The sequence below is a fragment of the Astatotilapia calliptera genome, chromosome 11 (assembly GCF_964374335.1).
Source record: "Astatotilapia calliptera chromosome 11, fAstCal68.1, whole genome shotgun sequence".
Taxonomy (NCBI): domain Eukaryota; kingdom Metazoa; phylum Chordata; class Actinopteri; order Cichliformes; family Cichlidae; genus Astatotilapia; species Astatotilapia calliptera.
Window position 1 is genome coordinate 17,035,677 of NC_137432.1, and position 9,061 is coordinate 17,044,737.

Below are 9,061 nucleotides of genomic sequence, written 5' to 3' on the forward strand. Positions count from 1 at the left end.
CCTCTGTCTCCAAACTGAGAAGCAACAGACGATTTATCTTCCCTCGGGCTGGAGGAGATATCAAGCTGCAGCGGCAGCAGAAGCAGCATCCTAACACCCCACTTCCAGCAGGGCTTCCATCTCCTCTGCCAGCTGTCAGCTCAAAATGTCTTCTGCCTGTCACACCACAGCTTTCAGCTCAATCTGTATCTGTCTGCCCACCTACCACCTCACTTTCTTTCCAAAGTTAGAAATGAGGTTTTGCATTATGGCTGAATATCAATGTGTATCCTGGAACCCCAACAACTGAAATATTGCTGATGCATTTGACAAGCGTCATTCTCACCACTGTATTCTCACTCTGGACCCACTGCTCATGACAGTAAGCACGTTTCCGTTTGTCATTGCGCTGTCACAAGCATTATAACTTCTAAAAGTGCTTTCTGTTTGTCTGTTTTGAGATGGGGGTTTTTTTATGCTTGCTGAAGCAGCTGCATCCTTCTTCCCCGGGAGCATGTTGACTTTGTGGCCTTAGCCTGCTTTAAGGCTTGGTGTAGGCTTGCTCCAAGGTTAGCACTGAAGCTTGTTGAGACCGATGGACAAACTAATGAGCCCCTGAAGAGTCATGGATATGACCCAAGGTTTGATTAGATCACAGAGATGGGGAAGTTGCAGAGGGAGATGTATGGATGCAAAGGTTGGGTGGTTTATATGAATGGGGTCAGGAAAGCCAGAGGGAAAGACAGTTTGACTTTGAAATTAGGATCACAGAAACGACTAAGAAACGACAGTTATGCCAGTGGCTCTTTGTGGTCATTACTTAAGTGCAGCAGTGTTTGGAACACTAACATAAGATTACTGACATGCTCACAGTGACGGTAATTTTTTTGAGAACTATGAATTAGCATGCTAAGATACTAACACAAATGTATGAGCTAAGACTTAAAGTCTTGCAGGTATTTAGTTAGAAACCAAAAATACTGGAAAAATGTCACAGAAGTTAAACAGCTATAGCTGACATTTTACTCAAATAAGTAAATTCAGCCTCATTGTAGCATATGAGGAAGATTAAACACCACACTAACATGTGCTATGGCATTCAGAAGTACTAATCCTGAAGACTACTTATATAAGAAAGCTACCTAACACAGTTCAGGCTGTGTTGAAGAAAATAAAGATAGTCATAATGTATACTGTATATCCATGTGTGTTTGTGCATGTTTCGATAAACTGCTGCACATATTTCCCATTTTCCTAGTACATTATAAAGAAATAAAGTGTTGTTATTGTGGTCGTCAAACACATTATCCTGCTAAAAGAGGCCACGGCCACCAGAGAATATCGTTTCTATGTAAGGGTCTAAACTAACATCCACATGGTTGGGAGAATTCAAGGTTTTCCAGCAGAACATTGCCAAAATATCACACTGCCTCAGCCAGCTTGCCTTCTTCCAATAATGCATTCTGATGCTGGGTGTTCCCCAGGTAAGCAACACATGCACCCAGCCATCCATGTAAGAAAATGTGATTCATTAGAGCAGGACACCTTCTTCCATTGGTCCTCCGTTCAGTTCCGATGTTCACTAGCTCACCGTTGGTGCTTTCAGCGGTAAACAGGGGTCACCATATTCACCCTGACTGCTCTGCAGCTATGCAGAGAAAAGCACTGTATATTCTGTTCTGTCCAAACCAGGATTAACTTTTTCTTTTCGGCATTTTGAACTGCAGTCGGCTGTCTGTTAAATGAGACCACATGGGCCTTTGGGACCACATGCATCAATGAGCCTTGGCCAGCCATGACCATGTTATTGTTGTTACTGTTCCTTCCTTGGACCGCTTTTGGTAGATTTTGACCACTGCAGACTGGGAACACCCCACAAGAGCTGCAGTTCTGAACTCCTCACACTTGCCCATTTTTTCTGTTTCTAATTCTTTAGCTTTAAGGACTAAATATTCACTTGCTCCATAACATAGCCCACCTTCTTAAAGGTGCCACGATGAAGAGATAGTCAGTGTTATTCACCTCGAGTGTCCATGGTCATAATTTTATGCTTGATCGGTGGATATGAGTCTAAGTTCGCAGTTAAATGGTACTGCCTTCTGCAGTAGAGGATGAATGATCCAGTGGGTGATGTAGGGTCAAATTCTGTATTAGTGCAATATTTTCAAATCCAATAACAATCTGTCACCATCCCATTGGAATCCTATGAAAACTACAGATGGACATCACTTGACTGTTTCAAGATGTTTTTCTCTTTACTTGGTCACCTTCACAGTGACTCAGACAAAAAAGAGAGAGAGAGGAGAAGCAAAGCTTGTGTGATTCCTCTTTGGCAGAACAACTCCAAGATTCTCAGGATAGATGACCCATTAGGACTGGGTGACTAAAACGGGAACTCAATCTAATGCCTCATTGCCCCTCAGAGATGAGACAAGCTTTATGGCTTGAACTCTCCCAAAGGGATCTCTTTCTTTTTACACTGGTCATACTCTAATCTCACACATCGCTGTCTCGCTTAATCCGAAAATAATATCAACACCCATTAGCAGAGGCACAGACCTGGAAAATCCAATTTGAAATTCATACTGTGGTGTTTGCAGACCTGATGATTCCACACGTGTGATGTCACGTGTCAATTTACTGGACATTTATTCCGGACGGGTGAAGCAGTTCTGGACGAAGAAATGTATTAATTTCTACTTCTCAGTCCCAGTCTAAGAACATCAATGACTTTGATGAGCCTCTAACTTTTATTTAGTCCCACTGTCAGGTCAACATTTTCACTTATCTAGTAACAGGTCAATATCCAGATAGATTACCTCAAAACGGAAGACAAACACATAATTCTGAGACTGTGAATCTTCATCTTAATTAGTGATCCCAGACTTCTTCTCTAGCACCAGCCTGAGGTTGATATTTTTTATTTTCAGTGAAGTGTCTGGACAGCTATAGCCAATGAGCCCTTCTAGATAAATTCAGCACTACATTTTTATATATCGTAATCATCAGGCTAATTTGTTTTCTTGCTCACTACTGATGAATATTTGCAAAACTAATTCTATTTCTAATTAGCAAATATGTGTCATGGTCCGGGTGTGTGCCAGTGTGTCTCCCTCCGAGCCGGCATCTCCACCCCTGGGAGGGGCCTCAGTGTTCTGCTGATTGCTCACACCTGTGGGTAATTTAGCCGGGGACTCATAAGGCCAGCGCACTTAACCTCTCTTCGCCAGATTCTCAGCTAACTCTAGTTAGTGCAGGCCACCACTGTGATTTCGCACTTGCTTTGTGAATTACCTTGTCTCATTGTGTGTTTCTCTCATAGCCACACCAAGCTGCCAAACACTAATCTCTGCCGAAGAGCTCCAACCCGGACACTGGACCACCTGACAGTCCCACAGGCTGTTCACCCGAACCACCTCCCTGCCTCCACGCCAGGAATTTCGGACCACACACCCGGACCACTCACCCCTCCACGTCACCACCGGCCACCCGCGTGACTCTGACCCTTTCCCTGGACCTAGTCTGACTCTCCCTCCAGCCCAATCCCCGGAACTGCTGTTTCCACTGACCAAGACCAGATTGCTTACTTAGCCCAGGCTGCTTAAGACCCCTTTGATTCAGTTGTGGCACTTTGCACTTGTTAACCTCACTTTCCAGTTTATGAACACTTACTGAGTAAATAAACATCGTCTCTAAAACTACTTACATGCTGTTCGGCGTCCTGCATTTGAGTCCTTTCACCTTTGAGGCAGCCTCGGCCGTGACAATACGAGCATTTCCAGTGGTTGAAAAAAGACTTTGCTAGGATGATTGTTTTTGATTCCCTGCTGTGCAAAACACAGCCTAACCAAACCACTAGAACGCCTGAAGATGTTTATGAAGCATTTTACTATGATTTTATTTTATTTATTTTGGTCACATCGCTTCTCGGTGAGTCTGGCGCCCTTGAAATAATCAAAGCATCAGAGTGTGGACATATTGAGAGAAGTTCATAAATGTATTATAAAAGATTTGCACATAAAAACATCATGTGCTTATGCTATGCACCATCACTCACAAGGCACACTACCACAGCTAGCTCCCTGTTGCTAACTTTACTAACTCAATTACCACAGAGTGATTACTTACTGAAATAATCAGGTTTAGTTTTATGGACAGGACACATAAGCAGCTACTTTGCTTTCTCTGGACATTTTTGTAAGGTGATTAGTTTGGCCAGGAGCACCAATGGAGCATTTTAATAAACCAAATTTGATTGGTTGGCACTTGAAAAGTTCATTTTTACACCCCACAATACGATATTAACTTATCAAAATACTACATGATTGCGACTTTTAACATTATGTGAGTACTGCAATGAAATATTCCAATTTATCACAGTTTCTAAACTGCAATTTAAGTCCTCAAATGTTACATTTTGAGGACATAAATTGGGACGAATGATGTATCAGAATAATACAAAGTGACCGGTGTCAGTCAGTAACCTTCCTGTTCTGTATGAATATAACCAGAATACAGTCAGCTGGCAGCTAATTGACTTGAGCCCCTGGGAGATGTCCTTACTGATAAAGACTCATTTAGACTGATGGCAACATATTGGCAATCTGTCTGCAAAGCAATTATTTGTAAACTGATTGCAGTCGGTCCAAGTCAGACTGTGACTGTTTGCAGGACAGTTCCTATCACGCGATCTCTGTGTTGCCTTAATATCAAAAGTACAGCTTGAGGTGCAACAACCTCAAGCTCTGGGCAACCATTTAGTTACTCATGTGACTGAGCTGTTAGCTTGCTCTGATTTAAGAGTTTGCTTTGTCAAGCTAAGCATGTCCAGTGTTGGCTAACGTTATCTCAGGATAGTGGCACATGAGGTGAGCCCTCTTGTTCATAGTATTCCCAGAGTTTTCAGTTTATTTCATAAAATACTGATATTTGGTGTCCCTGCACCCATACAATACTGCTACGCAAAATATTTAGATACACTGCTGTATCATTACCCCCCACCCCTAATGCTGATTTTGATATTGTTTATATTAAAACCTGGTGACAGGTGGTTATAGTGCAATGTTCTGCTGGGGAATGGTGGGAATCAAGTGGATCTTACTCACAGAAACACTCGTACAGAGCAAGGCTGATCTCTGAAAATGTTTTAGTAACGTTCCAGTAAAACTGGTCAGTAAATTATCCTAAGATGCCACATGACTCCAACCCATCCAAGAAAACAAAAAGCGGTGGGGTCATGTGGGCTGCCCCGGGCTCTGTGGGGCTTGGCGATGCTGCTATCGGCCCCAGTCCGGATGGGCCTGGGCCCCCTGCTCTTGGTGGATTCCAGGAAATGGGGGTGCTCACGGAAGGGGTGCTTATCCACATGGGAAAATAAATCTGTTGGGCATTTTCTTGGCCTTCAATAATAACAATAATTCTGATTATACTGTGCCCAATGGGACAGGCAAAAAAAAGAAGAAGAATATTATGGGCATGGTAATATCAGTTGGGCTGTAATAATGACAGTGATATCTCTGCAAAGAGCCAGAACTATCCCACAGGAAAATTTTGCACCTGGAACAATGCACAACAATGTCAGTTTATTACAATCCTTGCCAGCTGCAGCTGAGTCTCGTCTTCTTTTCTTCCTTAAATCTACTGCACACGTAAAAGAAGAGCAACCATTAAAAAAAAAAAAGCCCTCCAACATGGACATGTAATTAATTAGTCAGAATATGTAGTAGACCTTTGTTCAGGCTGATATTATTCATGGGATAACTGCCTGAAAAGGCTAATGAGCCACACAGTGTCAACAGACGGTGGTGTACTGGCCAAAAAAAACTTTTAATTTGACAGTTCTATTGTCTATCATCAAGAGGGGGGAAGACGGAGAATTCCTCAAGGCTTCTGGGTGACTGTGTCTGTTGGCATGTTCAAAACAGCGGCAGTAGCCAGTAATGTGGAGTAGCTCCGTCTGCTCAGCGGGCTTGAAACAAATGGGTTATTTAGAGCCTACTTCATTTGCACTTGTGGAGAAATGGCAGAAAGGAAATGAGAACCCCTTGACGGTTCAGTGTTGGATGTATTTAATTAGCCAATTCACTCTCTGCTTTGCTGCCTCGGTGGGCACAATGCTTCTTTGTATTTTTAAAAGTAATTGTCACTTGCCGCATCAGCATTAAGCAGATCCAGGCATGCAGTGAGGAGAAGGAAGGAGAAAAAGTCCCCTTGTCCTCACTAGGAGCCTGTAAAAATAGACGTGCAGGCAGATATTATGCTGCACTGTTGGTCGGAGATAACCTATGCACACTGGGTGCCGTGTTCATGAGCCGTGAAGTAGAGGTGTGTGCATCACATGCTTCAGTGGTAATCTGTAATAGATCATTTTGCTTTACTCATCTGGCTGGCCTCTGGAGGCAGTTTTGCTCATAAGCAGGAAGGAAAAGTATTTCTCTCCTGATTTATGGGGCAAGTTCAAGCATTCAAATGCGACACTGATGACATGCTCTCCATACAACATTTGAAAATATGAATTAAATGTGTCAAATTAATAAATCACCTTTTTTTTCACAGGCAAAAAAAAAAAAAGGAGTCGAGGGATGAACAGTGACTGGTAGTGATGACAGGTAGAATAACTGTTGGTGACACAGAGTGGGTACATGAGTTAAACTAGCGTCAACTTTGAGGTGAGCAGTTGAAGTGACAGCTAAGTGAAAGATATGGCTTTCTGACATTACATAAGGGAGAATATACAGCTAGGTCTATATGTTTTTGGACAAGGACAGTTTTTCTAAGTTTCTTATTCACAACACCACAGTGAATTTTAAATCAAGACAATCAAGACTTGGTTGGAGTGCAGCGTTTCAGTTTTAATTCATGGGGTCTAACAAAAGTTTTGCATTAAATGTTCAGGAGTTATAGATATATTTTATTTACAGTTAACCATTTTTAGAAGCTCAAATTTAATTGGACAGTTAACTGCTAAACAGTTTCATGGACAGGTGAGGCAGGTTCCCTTGTTATTCAGTAACAAATTAAGCAGACAAAAGAGCTTAAGTCGATTCCACATATTGGACTTGTATTTCGTAGCTGTTCATTGGAGGTATCAAGAGGAGGCCCAACCTGACGTTGATGTAAATGACGGAGGACATCAAAACAAAACAAAACAAAACAAAACATAAAATCTAAATAGAAAAGTAAGATGAAAGTGCCAAAAACTGCAGTTCCTTCACTGGCCACTTGACGCTGCATCAAAAAGAGAGTAAGTCCCCATAGACTGCCATGTTAAAATTCTGAACTTTACAGGATTAATAAACATGTTTTACAACCTAATAAAAAATATGGTTCCAGCGTCTATGGACAGTTTTCCCTTTCATAACAACTGTATAGCTAGTTGCCAGTCGCAGGAACCCAAAACATGGTGGGTGTGTTTTATCATGATTCATATAATACTGATGACGGGTTTTTAGGCTAATAGTTAGACTAACACACTTACCTCTCATCTTTTCTTTCCTCACAAAACCAATCGATCCTCCACTTCTTTAAAGTGTCTCCCAGCGCAATTCTTAGTATATTTTGGTTCCTGCAACTGGTCCGTCGGGTTATTGTCTCCCCAGAAACACTTCCGTTGTGCTTTTGGAAATCTGTTTTTTCCTATTTCCGTTGTCATTTTTCCTATTTCCGTTGTGTTTTGTGTGCTTTTGCAGTGTTTTTCTTATTGCTGGTGTTTTCTTAAGTTGCAGTCCGTTTGGCCTCTCAGGGCCACCATACTTTGCCCTTGTCTCTCCTCATTTCTTGCAAGCTTGTGTCTTTGCTAAATAAAAATGAATGCAGCCAGTGAGGAGGACTCCTCACTGTCAGACCCTTCTATGCTGTTTGCCTTCAGCGTGTAAAAGCTGGGCTATGGGAACTACTCCTCGCTTTGGCAAGTGAAGTGAATAACACTGATTATCTCTTCATCATCATGGCACCTGTTAGTCAGTGAGATATTTTAGGGCGCAAGTGAATATAAAAAAAATGGGCAAGTTTGACAAGGGCCAGATTGTGATGGCTAGACGACTGGGCCAGAGTGTCTGTTTCTGGTCTGCAGTGGTCAGTATCTATCAAAAGTGGTTAAAAGAAGGAACAGTGGTGAACCAGCAACAGGCTCATCCAACAGCCAAGTTGATACACACATAGAGAGAAGGCTAGCCTTTGTAGTCTCATCCAACAGACAAGCTACTGTAGCTCAGATTTCAGAAAAAGTTCATCCTGGCTCTGATAGAAAAGTGTCAGAATACACAGTGCATCACAGTTTTTTGTCTATGGGGGGCTTCATAGCTGCAGACCAGTCATGGTGTCCATGTTCACTCCTGTACACCTCCAAGAGCACCAACAATGAGCATGTGAGCATCAGAACTGGACAACAGAGAAATCACATTTTATGTACATCACATAGATGGCCTGGTGCATGGGCTCCACCATACCCAGGGAACATGTGACACCAGGATGCACTGTGGGAAGAAAGCAAGTTGGTGCAGGCAGTGTGTGTGAACCTTTAGGGGTTTAGTTGAGTCCATGCCTCAGTGGGTCAGGGCTGGGCAACAAAAGGGTGACCAACAGTGTTGGTCAAGTTACTTGAAAAAAGTAATCAGTAACTAATTACTGATTACTGCCCCAAAAAAGTAATCCCGTTACTTTACTGATTGCTTATTTTCAAAAGTAATTAATTACTTAGTTACTTAGTTACTTTTTAAAAACACGATTTACAACCTGAAGAGGTGATAAAGCGATAGATCTTTCAGCCCAATTCTACTTTTTCTACATAATCCATCATACAAAATGTAATCAAATGGAAAAAATCTTTTTTTTAACTTGTTTTATCAGTTTTAATCTTTTAACTTTATGCATCAAGCAAAAATTTAATTATATCCAACATTCTCTGAGTTGAATAAATTAGTTTAACATTTAAACCTATTTTCTGCACATTCCAGCACATAAAATAAAATATTTTTTGTGTTTACACTCACTCTTTCAAATAGATGCAAGTAAAACACAGCAGAACATAAATAAAGTCAAAGACTCAGCGGTCCTGTTGCTCTATTTTCACCTATTAAGCAGC

The 9,061-nt window shown here is 41.7% G+C and overlaps 1 long non-coding RNA gene across 2 annotated transcripts in view; it reads left to right on the forward strand.

Moving 5' to 3' along the window:
• LOC145431776 (uncharacterized) overlaps positions 1 to 3,674 on the forward strand; it is a 32,716-nt gene extending 29,042 nt beyond the window's left edge. For both annotated transcript variants that reach the window (XR_013912073.1, XR_013912072.1), the window contains one exon: positions 3,302 to 3,674. This is a non-coding gene — a long non-coding RNA (uncharacterized LOC145431776). The remainder of the gene's footprint in view (positions 1 to 3,301) is intronic.
• The last annotated feature ends 5,387 nt before the right edge of the window (positions 3,675 to 9,061 follow it).